A 20,140-nucleotide genomic window follows, 5' to 3' on the forward strand; every position below is an offset into this window, starting at 1 on the left:
GCGGGGTGCGGTAGCTCACGCCTGTAATCCCAGCACTTTGGGAGGCCGAGGCGGGTGGATCACGAGGTCAGGAGATCAAGACCATCCTGGCTAACATGGTGAAACCCTATCTCTGCCAAAAAAAAAAATTAGCCGGGCGTGGTGGCAGGCACCTGTAGTCCCAGCTACTCGGGAGGCTGATGAGGCAGGAGAATGGCATGAACCCAGGAGGTGGAGCTTGCAGTGAGCTGAGATCACGCCACTGCACTCCAGCCTGGGCAACAGAGCAAGACTCCGTCTTAAAAAAAAGAAGGAAATGATGCTGATGAACATTACTAATCAGCTGGAATAAGGCAGAAACGTCTATGGGGGAAGCTCACAGCCCCTTGTGCACTACACAGCCAAAGGGGCACCATTTCCCAAAGTGTGTTCCCTGGAACGCTGGCCATGGCAGCCTAACAAAAAATAAATAAATAAGTAAGGAGCCTGTGGGTAAGGAAAGTCAGGAGAACGCTGTAATGCTGAGCCCTAATCCCTCTTCTACAAATGCCTGGTGTACATTAATGTATTCATGTTTCTGAAAGCACTGCTATAGGGAACCATTTTTCATTCTCTTCATCTTGGCGTTACACAATCTCACGTGGTCAATCTCTTTAAAGAGAACTTATCACTATTCCAATCAAACATTTGAAAAACACCCCCCAAAATCATTCCAAATCATATAAATTCCACCCTAGCTCAGAAGTACACAAAAGTACTTTAAGAAGAATAAATCAGACCTTTCTTGGGAACATTCTAGGCATAGAAGCTTTCCAAAGCATTAGAACATATCATTGATTGCTTTGAATAAAAAGAAAAACTACCCATCCTGTTCTTTCTGTCTCTAGCATCCTACTTGTTACTTACACTGATGCCCACACTTAACTTCCAAGTACTGTCTTAAAAATCAAAGAAAACATCTTTCTCTCTCTTCCTTTCCCAACAATATTCTGAGCTTTTTGAAATACATGTAAAAGAAATATCTATGCATATAAAAGCTTTCATGGGTACACACAAACAAGAAGTAAGGTGTGTAAAGACATACAGCAAGCTGTCAACATTGCTGAGTAATCTAAAGGGGATGGATAGAAAGGGGGTGGGGGAGAAGAATGATTAGGTTTGACTTTATACATCCTTATTGTATTATTTTCACTCATTACAAAAAGCAGGTATTACTGTTAAATTTTTTTAAATAGGGAAGTTGTTTAAACGAAAACATCTTTCCAAACGTGAATTTAAGAAGCAAGAAATCATCACAGAAGAGACGCTGAAGCAAAAATGAGATTCTCCTTCCTTTTTTTTTTTTTTTTTTTTTTTTTTTGGCAAGGGGTGGGGAGAGTGAGAATGAAAAAATGTTGACAAAGTAAGTCAAGTAATTAACAACGTACTTTCCAAGCCCTTAACAGAGAAGCTGCCATCATGGACAGGTGTAATTATGGATTTAGAAAATCCATCATTCACTGAGAAAAAAAAAAAACAAAAAAACACTCCTAAAGGAAATGAGAGCTTCGGCCTTGCTGGGCATCGTGAAATCACTACAAGGAGAGGCTTAACTCACGCAGGCTCCCTGAAAGCACAGAGGGAGCTAAAGAAAAATAAATCAAGGTGTCTGCAAGCAGGAAGCACAGCCCTCCACCATTCGCACCTGCCCGCTGAATCAAAGGCTTCGAATATTAGAGGCTCTTTACCTTCTAATGGAAACATATTCTCAACTTCTGTATAGATTAGATCTCATGCTTGCATATTCCTTCAAGCATACATGAGTATAAAATAATGTGTAAAAACAAAGTCTCACTTTTCTTGACACGCAGCCAGTGTCATCACACGATGGCCTGGTAGAAGTTTGCTTCTAAAACCACTTTTACATCACAGCAAAGACCAAAATGATGCTTGAAATAATTTAATACCTTACCCAAGCAGACACATCATGGAAAGCCACCTTGTAAACAACTCTGAGAAATCAGTGAACTGGGGTTAAATAACTCTACTTTCGTGAGGATATCATCCTCGGAGTCATTGAAAGGATGCACAGAGCCAGAATGACATACCCACTTGTGATGGGTGATTGAATAATTTTGTAATATATGCTTATTCTCCAAAGCATCGAGTCCTTCAAGAAGGAAAACACACTGTATTCTCAAATGCAAAGTTAATTTTATCTGCAGGTTTAAATCTTTTCAAAGGGCACTACTTTGAAACTCCAGAATATTGGCGCACTCTGCAGAGCTTTCGGAACATGAAGTGGGTTGGCTGACACTCACAGGAAATGATTTGCAGGAGTCCAGCCGCAGGGAAGGGCAGGTGTGTGCAGGGACCTCCTTGTATCTCAGCGCACATCCCGTGAGGATTCAGGGCTCCCATCCCAGGGGTGGCCTGGACAGCAGGGCTGGACCCTCTGCCATGACATCTTCACTTTTCACCAGGTACATGCGTTATTTTCAGTATGTTTAGAAAAACAACGCTGTCTGAATTTTTCTTATTTGGCCAATTATCTGATCCATAATTTCTGCTATGAAGAAAAAAATCAATGTCTTCAAAATTCAATAAATGAAAGCTGTGAAACGTCAGCGGCAAACATGACAATAATAAAAAGCATACAGACAGCTATATTTCCTCTATGAAACAGCAGGTCCTCATCAGATCACGTCTCAAGACCCCAAATTCACTAATAGGGGATGGCGATGTCTATAAAGACACCAAATCGGAGACACAGATGGCAGCTTTGCTAAGAGCAGTAGATGAAATAGGAGCATGCTTATTAGTGGTATTAGCAACGTGGCTGAGAGGAGTGTCTTTCCTTTTATGATGTCTGACAGCATCAGCCCAGAACCTGAGTCTAGGAGTCTGCTGAGTACACTGAGACAATGTCCTGCCTGATAGATGAGACATGAAAAGCCCATCTGTCTGGCAAGTTGCACTTGGCTTTTCTTAGCTGCCCTTCCTGCAGTTGGAGTGCGGGACTCGGAAGCCCAGCTAAGGCTTTGCTCTAAGAAGGATCACAGACACAGTTGTGCAGTTTCACTTCTGCAAGATGAGTAAGTTCTAGAGATCTGCTGCATAACATCGTACCCAGAGTTAACAGTACTGTAATGTACACTTAAAACTCTGTGAAAAGGGTGGATGTAAAGTGTTCTAAATAAAACAAAGACAATAAAATAATAAAGTAAAACAAAATACTAAACAAAATATAATAAAATATCATGGGTCCTATACCAAGAGCTGCTGGCTGTAATACATTTAAGTCATTACGCCACGTGTCACATTCAGAAATCAGTCACAAGAATATTCTGAGTTTTTATTTTTCTCTTTGGAGAAATTCAGTAACACCTAGAACAATGCAGCGGAGGGAGAGGATCTGCGTTAGGCTTTAAACTTCATGAGGCTGAGGAACCCTCAGAGAAGGAAAACAAAAAGAGGCAGGGGGAGAGAGCAGAGGCCATCCTGCACCAGCCTCCACTCACCAGAGGGGCAGAGTCACCAGCTATGTGCCTGGCACCCATGTAGTCCATGGCTGGAACCACCCAGGGAACAGGCAGCGGCTCAGAGGCAGGACTCAGGGACAGATAGAAGAACCAAGGTTCAACGAGACAGAGCAAGAGGGAAAAAGAAACCCCTCTGCTTCAGCTCCTGGTAGATGTGCATTTCCTGGTTTCCCGGGCTCGGCCTGAGAGTTATTCCACAGTAATCACAGAAAGCCCTCCTCTGACTGCATTATCATCCAAATGCACACGGTTCTACATCCTGCAGAAGAAATTCTCAGGCATCGGTCCCTTTACAGCCCCTCTAATGCCACCTGTCACCTTCGTGGCTCTCCACAGCTTCCGTGGGAGTCATTTGCCGAGACAAGCAGGGGCCATTCTTCCTGGGATGAACACTGGGGCCACCTTATGTGGCACTGCTGAGGGCCACAGCGCCTGCTGATGGCAGCACTGTGAGGTCTTTACAGCGGTTTCCATAGGTAATGGGCCAATAACCACCAAATGCAAGACTTCATAAAAAATCTCATTCTCACTGTGAGGGAACCAGGAAATGGAGAGAAATCTTTTCTTACTTCTTGATTGGGGTTTTGGGGAAGTCTGGCATCGCATCGTAATGTATCCAGGTGACTAGAAAGAGAGTATGATGATTTGTACCAGCAGCCTAGCAGTCAAGCTTGGAATTCCCTTAACCTAAATCTCCATGTCCACAGGATTTACCAACTCCTGCAGCCTTACTAAGGTGAATAAAATTAAAATGAGATTTGTTAAGTAGGCTCTCAACGGAATGTCTCCGCCGAGAGATTCTGTGTATTTAGGTGTGTGTGCTAACAGGAAGAGGTGAGCACACGCATTTATAACCACCTTTGCAATCCCTGGGACACTCCAAAGTTCTTTCCATAAATTCTATGTGTAACATTTAATTGCCCAGTTGTGGGACATGTTGATTTTTTACACCACATCTGATGGAGCACCTACTGATGTGAATCATTTTCTTGCATTTTCACTACTTGTCCATTTTTCAAATCCATCATTTACAAATGAAAGGCAGCTCCATTCAAGGAAAGAAAAATGGGTTTGATGATGCCCTTTAAGCACCCAGCTCTAGTGGTATAATGTGAAATACACTCCAGGGCTGTATTGTTGCCTCTGATGGTAAGGATGAGATGAGCCCTCACCCTTGCGTCTATGATGTCCTGAAAATCACCAGGTGCCCAAAGGACACACAGGCACCACCCAGTCCTTAGCCGTGCTCTCCGGGCGCTACTTCTGGCCCTTGCTCCTATTTTCAATCTCCAATCTCGGATGAGGTTTTCCCACACAGGGTGACCTCAGATTTTGCTTTATTTTATGAAAATCCAACTCAGGCCCTAAAATAGGCATATGCACTTGCATTTTCATTCTTTTTTTTTTTGATTTTTTTTTTATTATTATACTTTAGGTTTTAGGGTACATGTGCACAATGTGCAGGTTTGTTACATATGTATCCATGTGCCATGTTGATTTCCTGCACCCATTAACTCGTCATTTAGCATTAGGTATATCTCATAATGCTGTCCCTCCCCGCTCCCCCCACCCCACAACAGTCCCCAGAGTGTGATGTTCCCCTTCCTGTGTCCATGAGTTCTCATTGTTCAATTCCCACCTATGAGTGAGAACATGCGCTGTTTGGTTTTTTGTCCTTGCGATAGTTTACTGAGAATGATGTTTTCCAGTTTCATCCATGTCCCTACAAAGGACATGAACTCATCATTTTTTATGGCTGCATAGTATTCCATGGTGTATATGTGCCACATTTTCTTAATCCAGTCTATCGTTGTTGGACATTTGGGTTGGTTCCAAGTCTTTGCTAGTGTGAATAGTGCCGTAATAAACATACGTCTGCACGTGTCTTTATAGCAGCGTGATTTATATTCCTTTGGGTATATACCCAGTAATGGAATGGCTGGGTCAAATGGTATTTCTAGTTCTAGATCCCTGAGGAATCGCCACACTGACTTCCACAATGGTTGAACTAGTTTACAGTCCCACCAACAGTGTAAAAGTGTTAAGCAAGCTCAATCTTCTCCTAACTTCTGGGAGTTAAACATTCAGACTCATCCACTGGAATCTCAGTGTAAAGAACACGAAACCTTCTCAAAGCTGCCACTTGTTGTGGATGGAAATCAAGTTAAAAGCCAAGGAACTGATTCTGGATCATCAAATAAATTTCAGTGTTTCCAGTTATGCATTGAGAAGATAAATTCAAAGATGTTTCCTTCGGTTAAGCACACATGAAAAAAATGCAGTGTAGGTTAAGCTTTTCATCACTAGTAAACAAAAAGCCACCACCTAAGAGAGGCTGTATTAACTACCACTTGGGAAGTGGTAGCAATATACACAGTGAACTAAATTTAATTAATAAGGAAGCTCCACAGTCTTAATGATAGGCAAAATACACAAAATACTGCAACAGGAAATTAAATTAGAAGTTTATCCTAGGTCTTTAGAGAATATCTCAACGTTATTATTTTAGAGAATATCTCAACGTTAGATATCATGTAACAGATGATATCGTGTTGACAAATTTTAAAGTGGGGTGCTAATCCACAATGAAGCTCAGTGATCTCAATTTTCACTATGTCACATTTTGTCATGTTTTAAAAAAAGTGAAACGGGGTCTTGAAATCTTAGCTTCCTGATAATATTCAAATCTGAGGCATTAAATATAATATTCAAAAGGATAACCAACTGATTATTGATTCTTATTTTAGTGAAAAAACTCATGTTAAGCTAATACATAATCATTTTTCATATGGTTACAGAGAACAATTATAGAAACTTAACTATTCATCTCAATTGTTTGGAAACTATCAATACAAGAAACTAAATTACACCAGTCATCATAATAGCTCCAGTATTAAAACCCTACAGCAAAGATACTCCATTGGGTTGCATGAAATACTTAAATCAGCTGGAGATGAAAATCCAATGCTGACTGTCCAGGATTGTCTCATCAAGTCTTCTCTCAGGGGAACGTGGTGAATAAAATTATTGGACTAAGGAGCCAAACATATATGACCGTCCATTTAAAGCAATTACTGCACTTTGGTTCCCATAACTGGAGTATTCCCATAACTAAGACAGCAAAATTCTTCCGCTTCACAATGACAAAGACATTACTATTCCCAGTTGTTTGTACGGAACTGTTTCTTACTCAAACACTAACAGATGAATGGCCCCTTCACCATATCCCTTGCCAGAAGTAATCCTTGATGGGATATACTGCTCTAATTCTGCCCAAATCGCAGAGGAGGCCGGGTAAGCCTGCAATGTAATGTATGTAAGAAGCAAAGGGGAAAACACTGAACTCTCCTGTGATCAATCAAACGCATCAATTCATTCTTAAAATTTGGGTCTACATATGGTATCAAGATTCTGCCCAACAACTTACGCTATAAGCCAGGGGTCAGAAAACTATAGCCTGTGGACCAAATCTGGCCCACCTCCTGGTGTTGTAAATAAAGTTTTGCTGGAACTCAGTAGCTGCCCATTTGTCTACATATTCTCTACAGCTGCTTTCCTGCTTCACCAGCAGAGTTGGGTTTTCATGACCTTTGAAATGTTATGATGTTATGGCCTTCAAAGTCTAAAATATTTATAATGTAGCTCTTTAGGAAAAACTTTTAACACCTGCTATAAGCTATTCTTTCAATCAACACGTAGATAATAAAGTCAGTTGCCTATTAAGACAATCCTAAAATATGAGAATTGTTCGTGTTCTCAACATGTACAGGAATGAATACTCCCCTATTTTCCTGGGAAAAGAGGAAGAGTACGTCCAGGTCTTCCAAAAGTGTTGTTGGTACATTCAGGTACAAGTTAAACAAGGCCAAAATATGCCTATCTTTTGCTTCCCTAAAATTTGAACTGTTTATCTGGTATTTCTGGAGACAATTCCTAATCACCCCCCAACTTCCTTGTAAAGCTTTCTACCTAAGATTCCTGACTTAGTCACATTCAGGGACCGCCCTGTGCTTGCTGCCTCATCTCACAATGATGCTGATAACAGAGCCCAGTTTCACAGAGATTTTAGAGGATTAAGGTGAGATCAGGATTTAATTCTCATAAAGCTCTAGTACTATGACCAGCAAGAACTGGTTGGCATAAATTGAGTTAGCTCAATTAAGACTGGAGAATGAGGGAAGGTTGTATTTTTCTTTTTCGCCCACAAAGGTTCAGTTTCTTCTGGCAATTGCAGTCCTAATCTCTGTGAAGTGCAGGCAGGTTTTGGGAGAGATTACACCTCCACCGCCAAGAAGAAACTGAAGGCATTAGAAGTAAAATAGTTAATAGGCCACCGTGTCTGTTTATATTAGGAGGAGCAGGGTGTTGGATATGGTAAAAACAGGAATAAGCTGATTTAAATTGAAAAAGACCTTCAGACCTGCTGAAAGACAGCACGTTGTTAAGTTCCAATGGAGCAAAGCTTTGAAAAATGGAGCAGGGAAGGAATCCTGCACTATTCCGTAAGACCAGCTCTTGATTTTTCATATCCTATCAACATTTCATAGTTCATAATGTTGTCAAAACATGAAAATTAAGAGACGTATGTAGAAAGCAGCTAACACAGTGTCTGGTTCTTTGGGAAGTACATGAGGTTCTTTATTTATTGAGCTCTGGAATCTACTGAATAAATGCCATCCAGGAGGTGGAGGGGGACTTTGGAGAACATAGAGCACCTAAGTCCTGCTCTCACAGCGCAAATCACATCAAGACTCTCTTACCCAAGGAACATGTGCAGAAATCCACAACAAACAAGTTTGTACATTGATAGCATATTCAGTAAATGCATATTCTTATACATATGTATGTATAAGAATATATGGTAGGCCGGGCGTGGTGGCTCACGCCTTTAATCCCAGCACTTTGGGAGGCCAAGGTGGGCAGATCACTTGAAGTCAGGAGTTTGAGACCAGCCTGGCCAACATGGCAAAACCCTGTCTCTACTAAAAATACAAAAATTAGCCGGGCATGGTGGCGGGTGCCTGTAATCCCAGCTACTCGGGAGGCTGAGGCACTAGAATTGCTTGAGCTTGGGAGGCGGAGGTTGCAGTGAGCTGAGCTTGTACCACTGCACTATAGCCTGGGCAACAGAGTGAGACTCTGTCTCAAAAAAAAAGAAGAAGAAGAATATATGGTAGATGACAATGTAATAGATGATGTTCTAAAAAGTCATCTTTTAAATTATTTTGGAAAACTGAATCCCTCTAAGTGCATGATAAACAGTGGCTATCTGAAGGTAGCCTTAATCAAAATGAGCATTTATTTGGTAAGGTTTACTTGTTGGTAAGCCATACTTGCATGTAAAGAGTTTGCTTAAAGTGCACTATACCCATAGATGATAACTCTTTTAAAATAACTGACTCTATTCTGTATTCAAACAGAGAGATTATTCATGCTTGTCAAGAAGTAAAGAATAGGGGAAGTCTATGGCAGACCATTGCGTCTTACATGGTATATAGACATTTCTGCTTTAACGGAGCTTATTTAAATTTCATGGCAAACATCACCCTGTTTCAACACTTGTCATATGAATCGCAATTGAAGCTGATTTCACTTCAGCAATGTTTAAAAATGTCCTTTAAATACTAACAAAATATGTATTGTCATTGAAGAAGCAAAAGTCCAACAAGGAACTTTACACAGGCCTAATGTATGGAAGAGGAACATTTCTTCGTAAAGCCACATGGTGTTTGCTGTGGCCACCTGCCTCCATCCACTTACGCCATCAAGAGTGGGTGGTTGCCAAACACGTGTCTGAGTTCAGCTTTAATCTGCTTACCCTATTTTCTCAGTAGAGGTTCTGTAAAATATCAAATCGAATGCATCATGCAACTCGCCCACCACAACAGAGACGGAACGTGGCAATCCCAGGGCTGACAGACCCAGAGGGTGAACCAGGCAGGCCAGAAGCTGCACTCCTTCATCCACGCTGGAGTCGGAAGCAGAGAAAGCTCCAGAGTGAAAATGTTCATTAACACCCACGAACCAAAAAGGAAAGAGCCAATAACGTATGAATCTGAAGGTGAAGATGTTGGTTCTCTACCATTTTCATGGTGTGAATGAATCACAAGTCTTATTTTAAGGGACTCAGAAGTATCATCAGCAATTCCATGTGACAATATTTACTCTGTGGGGAAGGAAAAAATCAGTACCTTTAAAATAAATTTCCTCATTGTCATATTTGGGTTCAGAGAAGGAAAAAAAACCATTAATAAATGTCATTTTCTATTAGAACTTAGGGGCATCCAGCTCAGATAGCCCAAGGCATGGTACTGAAAGGGTAACTTTATTGCTCATGGTCATCAAACAGAGCCAAGCCACCCACAGTCAAATAGGCAGGGTGACTGATCTGGAGGCGGGTCATAGGATAGCAAGTCATGTGCAAGGATGGCTTGTCCAACAGGCCAAGAGCAGCCATTGAGGGTATCGGCTATCATGGCCTCTCAAACTCACATTTACTTCTTACCTACTCAACCCTAGGTGATCTTCTTCAATGTTTAACAAATTCTGAAACGAATGTCTGGGATGCACACTGCAAACACAAATAAAATGAATTTAGGTTTCCTTTCAACTTTATACTCAGCAACAGGATCTCTCGGACAATGCTACTTCACCTTTTGAGTGACTCAATTTCCAAACGCCCATCTCTATTTTTTTTTTTTAAAAAAATGGTCAGGCACGGTGGCTCACGCCTGTGATCCCAGCACTTTGGGAGACTGAGGCAGGTGGATTGCTTGAGGTCAAGAGTTCCAGACCAGCCTGGCCAACATGGTGAAACCCCAACTCCACTAAAAATACAAAGATTAGCTGGGTGTGGTGGTGCATGCCTGTAATCCCAGCTACTCAGGAGCCTGAGGCAGGAGAATTGCTTGAACCTGGCAGGCAGAGGTTGCAGTGGGCCAAGATCACATCACTGCACTCCAGCCAGGGTGACAGAGTGAGACTCCATCTCAAAACCAAACCAAACAAAACAGATTTTCAAGTTTCTTTCTTGAATCCACGGAAACAGCCAATAAATGAACACAAATGGGAAAAAGCTCTGTAGGATTTGCCTCCCTCGCTTAAATGAAATGAATATTCTGGAATCTTAAGATCCTCCCTTTCCCCTCTCAATCAAGGAAGGCCTAGGAGATCACTCAGAGGCCTCCATCCAGGCAAGGGGGAGAAGGTGCCAGGGAGCTGTGACTGCCAAGATACAGGGATGTGGATGAAGCCAGGAGCATTTGTACAACATTCTAGCCATATTGACTTTAAACTATGGACACTGGATTTTCTAAAAAGAGAAAAAACCATTACGCAACATTTACAAGCCAAATTCCTTGCCTTTCTTTGAATCTCAAAAAAAAAAAAAATCAAAATTGTATAAGAAATGTCTTAAAATAGGTTTTTGATTTTTTACTTTAACTTTAGTTAATGGACTAATATACGAGAACCCAGAAGTGAGGGGTGCACACACATTTAGAGTATGGCACAGCTGCAGAATGTGCCAAAACACAAATTAGGAGAATCGGACATAGGGAGATCTGCAGCCCTACCATGCAGTGCAATTAAAGTGAAGACTGTTTAATTCTCCAAAGACTCAATAATACCAAAAAAAAAAAATGTTTACGGAAAACATGGAACTGACAGTCTATGTGCCCTCAGAGGTCATCAAACATAACTAGAGATTTTTTTATTTTTAATTCTGTACTTTTCCCATTTGGAACTTGGTGTTTAAGAATAAAATGCTTCCTTTCCAATGTTCAATAGCTTGCTATCACATCACCCATGAACCACGCTGCTAAATAAATACATCTAAAGTCAGGTCGTCAATTCTTAGACCAAATTAGCAAAATAATTTATTGCACTGAGCGCATAAAATGTCAAGGGCAGGTAATTAGAATTATATGCACAGTGTGTTAGTCATCTTTAAAAGAAATAAAAACACATATCCTGTCCACTATGACTGAATCTCAGCAAATGACAGCACGAAAGAGGTGTTCAGGATAATTAAAAGGCCATGGTACTATGATGCCATTATACATGGCACCAGAAGGGTGTGAAGTGGCCTCTTGTGGTATAGATGGGATACGTATATTGTGATGAATCATTTTAATAGCTGTTATTCAACGAAGAAAACGTGATAATATCACTGAAATTATATTGGGGAAGCTTAGAGTGCTATCGAAATGCAAAGTGATTTGGGTATATTGCTGTTTCAGTGCCTGTTTTTATTTCAAAGTGTAACTAATACAGTGAGATAATGAGGGACGGCTAATGATGACAAAAGAATGCTGGTCAAAGCTACTCTCCAGCCAGCCTGGACGTAGCATCAGCTTCCTGAGAGCCTGACATGAGCATTTGGCATTTTTGGTCAGAATCTGTCCTCTGGTTGCATCAGACAGAACTGGATTTGAATCCAGGCTCCACCCCCCTTCCTAGCTGTGTGACCTTGGCGAGATCATTTACGTTCTCTGATCCACATCTGTGGAGAGAGTTTAACGGTATCGAGCGCCCAGTTATCTGGTAAGAACCAAAGTATACAACCCACAATGGACCCAGTACCTGGCACCTTGGAGGCGCACAACCGAAGCGGAGCATCATTCTCATCTAAGTCTCATATTCAGTCAGGGCTTGGGGAAGGAAAAAAGTACAACAAGGAGGCTTCCATTTTCCTTGCCTTCCCCTTTACCCCATCCCTCTTCCATGCCTGTGGAACCTAACGTGGGGATGGAGGGCAAACAAGGAAGTTCCTACACCACCTAGCTGGGAGAAGACTCCAGGCCTCCCTGCAGCGGCTCCCTAAAGAAAAGCCTTCTGTGCACCAGGGCAGAAGGCCTCGGAAGGGCAGCCAGTGGTTCCAGCACCAGCACAGAGCGCTGGTGGGTGGAAACTCAAGTGTGAAATCCATTCTTACCCCTTCCTGTCCTTTTTTTTTTTTTTTTTTTTTTTTGGAGACAAGAGTCTCGCTCTGTCACCCAGGCTGGAATGCCGTGGCGTGATCTTGGCTCATTGCAACCTTCACCTCCCAGGTTCAAGTGATTCTACTGCCTCAGCTTACCGACTAGCAGGGATTACAGTCATGCGCCACTATGCCTGGCTAATTTTCCTATTTTTAGTAGAGACAAGCTTTCACCATAGTGGCCAGGCTGGTCTCAAACTCCTGACCTCAAGCAATCTGCCCGCCTTGGCCTTCCAAAGTGCTCGGAATACAGGCATAAGCCACTGTGCCTGGCCCCTTCCTGCCCTAGTTCTGATCAGAAGTGTCACTCTCTGTGGGCATGTTAGCCGCTTTATGAGAAGGTGGCTTCAGCAGGCTCAATGAGACTGGTGACCTTACCAGCAAGGATTAAGACAAGCCCATTGAGCCATCTACCTGTACTGAAGAGGTTGGCTCCCCAGTGATGAGAACGGGATAGTAAGAAACCCTATAGAAACCAGCACCCAGGACTGACCAAATAAAGGTCAACAAAATAAAGGGTTTCTGTTTCATTCCTCAGGAGTCTGCCTAAAAGAAAGGAGAGGCTGCAGTTGGGAGGGGAAAGCCTTGGGGTTTGCTCAGAGCCCTGAAAATGAGGGATTGTGAGGGGAGAGGGGAGAGGGGAGAGCCAGGGTGCACGCCTGCTCCTCCTTATTCCCATACATCACTGCCTCAGTTGTAGGGAGCATTAAAAAAAAAAAAACAAAAACCTAGAGCTACTTCACTCTCTTTCAAAAGGGAAAACCTTCCATTTCTGTAGATAAATTAGATTCACAATGATGCATCATAGAAAGCCAGGGATCTCAACTAGTCCTCACGATGCTCAGGTTTTCCAAAACAAATTTGTATTTCAGGCCAATAAACCATCTCTAGTTTCTTATGATGAAAGGAAAAGAAAGCCAGAAGAGTGGCACGGCCCTGGAACAGGGACCAGCACCTCAGAAACAGCTCTGGTTCCCACCAGAAGGAAACACGGCTCGGCTGCCAGGACAGTGGAAGAGCCACGGGCAAGGGGCTTTACACAAAGCAAGAGTCTTAAGCCAGAAATAAGCCCAGAAAGACGGGAGTAAAGGCTCGAGCAGAATATGACAAGGGGAATGATGCAGAAAGCCTTCCTGCAGGGCTTCTCTGCAGAAAAAGGAGGCCCCACTGGGGCACCTTGAGCATTGCGTCTGTCTTGTTCTTGAAAGGCAAGGCTAAAGTGTCCCCAAGTGAATGATCTCGACCCTACAGGTCGAAGGCGATATGAGTTACTTTTCCCTCGTAGGCGTTGAGCACTGGCTGATCTGCTACCACAGCTTCTGAACTGACAGGTGTAACCTGCCCATCACAGACTTAGGTTGGGCTCATCTAAGAGTCTCTCTGGAATATGAAGATGTCAGAGGCATTCGAACCACAGCGCCTCCCTTTTGAGTGAGGACTAGAGAAATGAGGCTGAGACTTACTGGGCTGCATTCTTAGAAAGTTAGGCATTCCTCATCTCTAGATGTTTAAGGTTAAGGGAACACACTGCTGGTGTTTACTAAACAGACTCAGACTTGGGAGTGTCCTAATATCTAGACATCCTGAGAACAAAGGCATTCCTAATTTTACTTTAAAGATAATAATATCGGGCGCAGTGGCTCACGCCTGTAATCTTAGCACTTCGGGAGACTGAGATGGGTAGATTGCCTGAGCTGAGGAGTTAGAGACCAGCCTGGGCAACATGGTGAAACCTCATTTCTACTAAAATACAAAAAATCAGCCAGGTGTGGTTACAGGTTACTCAGGAGGCTGAGGCACGAGAATTGCTTGAACATGGGAGATGGAGGTTGCAGTGAACCGACATCACACCACTCTAGCCTGGACAACAAAGTGAAGCTCTGTCTCCAAAAAAAAAAAAAAAAAAAAAAAAACCAAAAACAAAAACAGATACTATCGATTCTTGCAAAATATAATAATCAGAAATTTAATCCTTTATCACAAACCCTTGTAGCAGAGCAGAGCTCCCCATATATATGAGTATTGTACCTAGGCTGGACGCATCCCTCCTCTTACTTTTGGGAATGTCCCACTCTGTCTATGGAGTAGCTGTTCTTTCACGACTTTATTCTCTTAATAAACTTGTTTTCACTTTGCACTGTGGACTCGCCTTGTGTTCTTTCTTGTGTGAGATCCAAGAACCGTCTCTTGGGATCTGGATCGGGACCACTTCTGTGTAACAAAGATATGGGAAAGAAAAATTCATGTCCATAGTGAGCTCTGTCATAGCCACATCGGACAGTTGGGGGGCAGACGTTTCATCGGCAGCCCCCTAAAGAAGGAAGTTCTGCTGTGCAGCTAAACCGGAAGGCTCCTCTTCGGCAGCTGCTAGTTTGCAGACGCTTTTCTCTTCTTGCACACTGGAGAGGATACAGGTTAATCGCACTGACAGATATGCTGGTTCATTGAGGGGTGAGGGTTATTGGGAAGCATGCATGTGGACATTGCAATGACACAGTGATGATGCTCAGACAAATGGGGTCACACTGAGACAGGAAACATCTCCATGAATTTCTATATATGTGGAAAACTGCATAAGCAACTAGTGCAAGAGACAGAATGATCCAGCACAAGTGAAGGTGCTGTGGTCCCGGGCAACGAGTATGCCTCAAAGGTAATCCCCATTCTGATATTTTCCACCACTGATAACTTTGTCGCATTCTTGGACTTCATCTAAATGGAATCATGTCATAAACACTGGGCATCTGGCTTCCTTCGTTCTGCAGCTTTGTAGAAGCCCTCCACGCTAAAGCATTCATCAGCAGTTAGTGCTTTTGGGTTGCTGTCTAGTATTTCACTATACGAAGAACCAAGAAATCTTTATCTACTGTTGACTGGTATTTGGATTATTTCCAGTTTGGAACAGATATAGATAAACCTGTTATGAACATTCTTGAACATCTTTGACTTGTATATTCTTGACTTTTTTACGTGGAAATTGAGACCTCAAACTTACTATGCCATAGGGGTGGAATTCCAGCAATTCTCTGTACAACCCCTGCACAATTCCAAGAAGAGGGCAAAAGAAGAGAGACTTGGATATTTTGCTTAGTTAGCTGTCTTGAACTTTCCTTTATTTTTATTCCTCTGCTTTTAGGAAATCCCACTTGAAAAGTAGCTATTTTCTCCTTTGCAAGTCTATCTTTTCAACAAAAATCTTAAGCAAAATATAAAAAGCCAATACCAATTGATTCCTTAAATGAATCTTTCTATCAAGTTTCACTTATTTTTTCCTGAGGAAGCCGAGCATATTGACTCATTCTAGACCCTAAAAATATGCCTACATCCCATCTATTAAAAAAAAAATGCAAGAGAGATCTGTGGGCAGGAAGATGGCTGAAACTCCCTTCTCTCCAGCCAGCCCCCAGCACGATGCTTGCTTTAAAGTCTGGAGCATGATGACACACATCTCACCCATGTGGAATATCTCTCCAGAGCCAAAGGTATGGTGAGGCAAGTTTTCACCAATATTTTGATTTGTGATGCTGAAGACATGTACTTAAGTAATACAATACGTAAGTGGTTTCTTACTTCAAAAAAAGAAGAGATGCCAATGATTTTAATAGACTTAGCAAAACAACTGTAAGTCTACTACACAATTGAACAACTCTAAGCAGTCTTGATGATGCTACAGAATTCCGTTATACTCTCTTCTTCATATAAGTGGATTTTCTAACCTGCCAATTGCGGCTTTCCATTTTCTTCCTGGAGTTATACATCATGCGAATCTCAGATAGCACTGTCCTTGGAGCTGTTTTCTTGCCAGCTCACAGTGCCACCTGTGGCTGAGCACTGCCTTGCTGTGCATGCATTTATGTCGACCTGTTTTCACTCTTGGCCCCGGAAAACTTCAGCCTTCTGATACTACCAGCCCAATGCCCAAGTTTCCTGGCAGCTTTATTTACAGTCACTTTAAAAGACGGAAGGCAGATTTCAATTTTATGGGTTGCCAATAAAGTAAGATTTACGGAAGTTCCCCAGACCACTGGGAAAATTACTGGAGCCCACAGTTGCAACAGCACATCCCCAAGGGAACATGCTGGAGAGTGGCATCTTCTCCTATTTGGTTTTAAACGTCCCCAACTCCTATACATTCCCTTCCCAGGCCCCTTCCAGGCAGAAGAGGGGACTGCACTTTCCATACTGCTCACACATAATTAAGCATCTCTTTCCAGCCAAATCGGGCTTGGGGGATCTGAGTTAAGAAGAAGAAGAAGAAGAGTGAGGTGGGCAGAGTTTGAATCCACAGGCTCAGGACTCCCGTCCTGGGCATATCTGGATTCCCAAGGCTGGCAAAATTGTATACCAAAGGATGCTGCGGGGTAAGAGGGAAATAGACGACATTTTAGACTTTTTTTTTCTTCTGGAACGTCTGGACACACTGCCCAAAGTATCCACATACAAAGAAGGTATTTTGTATAAAGCCACTTATAAAAAACAGACACTCTATAAGGCAGTGCTAGGCTCAGTTCAGCTCAGTGAACAACGATGGAGCTATGGCTTGGCCACAGGCACAAAGCTGGTGCTAGGTGCAGAGACTCAGGGATGTACAGGCAAAGAGGTCTCATTGCCCACTGATGTGTCTGGAGAGGTGGGTGGGTGAAAGAACTTTCCATTTGTCCTCCCAATTTCCTCTCCAAAGCCTGTCCCTTCCCTGGGGTCCACTACTTCTCTGTCCTTTCCTGAGAAACAGACTAATAAATGTGGCTACTTACATTTTACATTACGTTCTAGAAGCAAATCCAGGGGGCCAGGAGCCCTGCACTCGGCTGGCTGCTTAGTCCCTGGCCCAGGCCCCAGGGCCTGCCAGGCAACAGAGGGGCCCCTGGGTCTGCTGTTCTGAGCTCAGAACACCCAATACTCTGGTGGGTGGGAAATTAAGGGCGGGGATAGCTCCGTGTGCATGCTAGGTCTTTTCCTCCCCCAAGAGAATTCTACTCTGCCACAAGGGAACTCAGCCTCTGCGCTGTGGCTTCTGCTGGTGGGTGGTGTGTGCTCTGGACGGGGGTAGGGTTCCTGGCTAGGAGTGGCAGTGGCGCCTGCTCTGGAGTGTCCCTAAATGTCAGCATGCAACATTACCAGGCAGGCCCTCCCACTTCAGTCCTCAGGCCACTCATAGGACCTCCTGTCCCCATGTAGAAGGGCTGACACCAGGTTGGAGCCGGCACTGAAAGGATCCCCGAACTCCTGCTTCTACAAGGCAGCATCCGCAGGTGAGCGGCCAGGCACCTACAAGACCCGCACCCTTCGCGCCTGGCTTCCCAAAGCCCCGCCGGGCCAGGCTGGCTGGCACAGCACACAGTCATGCAGCAGGGTCCCCAGCGACCCCCATCCCTGAGAGAACACACGGAGTCCCCCGCCCGCCAGCTGCTCCGGAGGCGGCTCCAGAGTAGACTCAACAAGTTCCCGGGCCATGCAGCGCCGCCTGCAGCCCAGAAACCCGGAGGACGCGCTGTGGTGTAGCCCCGCGCGCAGGCGGCAGCCGGCGGCAGCTCCTTCCACCTCCTCCTCATCTTCCTCCTCCTCCTCCGGCTCAGGCGGCGGCGGGAGGGGGCTCCTCCACTCCCTCCCGATCCCCCACCCCACGCACGCGGCCCGACCCGGCCCCCCGCCGCCCCCGTCCCACCTCCGCCCCGCGGGGCCCGGGGCTCCGCCCGCCTCGGTGCCAGCCGGGCGCACAGGCGGCAGGCGCGCGGCTCCGGGCGCCCTCGCCTCTGGCCGCCCGGCTCCGCCGAGTAGCTGGGACCTGGAGCAGCGGCAAGGACTTCCCTCCAGCTCCCTCCTCCGCCCCGCCCCCGCCTCCTCGCCCTGGCTCTGAGATCTCGCCGAAGACAATTGCAGTAAATGAGGACATCGGAGGAGCGCGAAGCCGGGTGGCTGTGGCTGGCTCCGCCGCGTCGCGAGCAAGCGAGCGCGCGGGCGTCCCCGGAGCTGGCCGAGCCGCTGCCTCCCCGCGCGCGTCGCTAAGCGGGGCCGGAGGGACGCGAGCGACGCGAGCTGCGGCGCGGGGGCCGGCCGGGCCAGCAGGGCCGGGCCGGCGGCGGTGGAGGGGGCGGGCAGCAGGCGCGCAGCGGGCCAAGTCCCCGGAGCCGAGCCTTCCTCCGCGCAAGCCCGGCGAGTCTGGCCGCGGATGCCCTGCCCGGAGTGCTCCGTGCCGCGCCAGGCTTGCCAGGGTCCGCCGCGAGACATGCCCGAGCCAGGCGCTGCATCGACCTCGACTTATCTGTAAGCAGCGGAAGGTAAGCGGAGCCCCGCGTGCCCTCCTCCCGCGCCCCCGCGCCCGTCGCACTTGGCCGCGGGCAGAGCACCGCTCAGACGGGTGCCGACCCCTACTCGGGCGCACGCACTCGCCCCCAAACCGGCTTGGCCGGAGACTCGGCGGCTCCCGGGGCCGGGACACCCCGGCGCAGCCGGGAGCGGACATGGTGCGGGCGCAGGTGGGGGGCGAGGTTATGCAACTGCATCTGGCGCGACCGGGTCGCCGAGGGGCGTCTGGCAACTTTGGCGACGTCAGGGAGGAGAGGGGCTGCGCCTCTGCGATGGGGGTTCCAGACAGACGCCACAGCTTCGTGAGCGCCCGACAACCCTAGCCAGGCAGAACTGGGGGATCCGGGGGCGGCCGTCTCCCCGGAAGGTTTCGAGGCTTTTAAGTATTTTCCAAACTAAAGCGCCCTGGAAAGTACAAGTACGGTTGATTAACTTCGGGGAGGGGGGATGAGTTGGAGCAGAGGGGCCCTGACGCCGGCCGTTGAGGAGAGGCGCGAGCAGCAGTGAAGGCAGATGCCCACGAGAAATGCCCGTCTCCTCCACTCGCTGGGGTTGGCACCTTCCCGGGGCTGTGGGTTGGGGTCGGCGCCCGCGGGGCTTCCGGGTGCCTGGCATCCCGAGTCAGACCGGGACAGGCGTGGGAAACCAACCAACGCTGCAGACCTAAGAGAGGGCGAGCTGGCGGGCGAGGGCAGGAGAGAGGGAGCCCGCGGGCAGCCCGGGGCCGGGGCAGCTCCTGGAGCCCAAAGTCAAGAGCGAGAGCCTGCATCTTGCTGGTTCAGGGCTCCAGGCTGATGTCCCCACTGCTTGGATAAAAAGCCGCTCCCTGTGACCTCAGCATTCTACTACCCAAAAATATGCCACAGGGAGAGGGAGCCAGTGATAAAGAGATGCCAGGAGTGGGGGAGGAGAGGTGCCTCTGGAGTAAATAGGAGAGAAAATGGGTGCGTTTTGCTTATCTACAGCCCAGGGCTCCCGCCCGGACCCCTCTCCTGCTGTTGGTCTGTGCCGGGGAGCTGGACGCGCTCTGGGCCCCTGCGCCAGAAGCAGCGGTGAAGCGGTTTACTTTGACCTTGTCTGCTTAGGCACTGAAATTCTGCGGAAGCATCCCGAGGTGAAACTGCAAGAGTGGGAATGAACTTTGGGGGAGCCCTGCCTTGGCTGGGAAGCCAAGCGATCATTTCAGAAGACTACAGCTCAGGATAGCACAGGGTAGACGTCTGTGCACTTGAACGCTTTCCCCTAAACTAGGACTTGCTAGAGGGTTACCTTTCCATATCTCAGTGGGGAGACTGTCAGGGTGACTGCGCTGGCTGGGTACTTGATTAAAAAATACCACTCACAAGACCCGGGC

General features: G+C 46.0%; 2 protein-coding genes across 12 annotated transcripts in view; one reads left to right on the forward strand and one right to left on the reverse strand.

Annotated features, from left to right (window-relative positions):
* Positions 1-20,140, reverse strand: part of DOCK1 (dedicator of cytokinesis 1) — a 556,524-nt gene that overhangs the window by 244,888 nt on the left and 291,496 nt on the right. The window lies entirely within an intron of this gene.
* INSYN2A (inhibitory synaptic factor 2A) overlaps positions 18,582-20,140 on the forward strand; it is a 60,895-nt gene continuing 59,336 nt past the window's right edge. For both annotated transcript variants that reach the window (XM_055245713.2, XM_063616654.1), the window contains exon 1: positions 18,582-18,758. The gene's annotated coding sequence lies outside the window, so the exon portion shown is untranslated. The remainder of the gene's footprint in view (positions 18,759-20,140) is intronic.

Source organism: Symphalangus syndactylus, chromosome 2, assembly GCF_028878055.3.
Source record: "Symphalangus syndactylus isolate Jambi chromosome 2, NHGRI_mSymSyn1-v2.1_pri, whole genome shotgun sequence".
Classification (NCBI taxonomy): Eukaryota; Metazoa; Chordata; class Mammalia; order Primates; family Hylobatidae; genus Symphalangus; species Symphalangus syndactylus.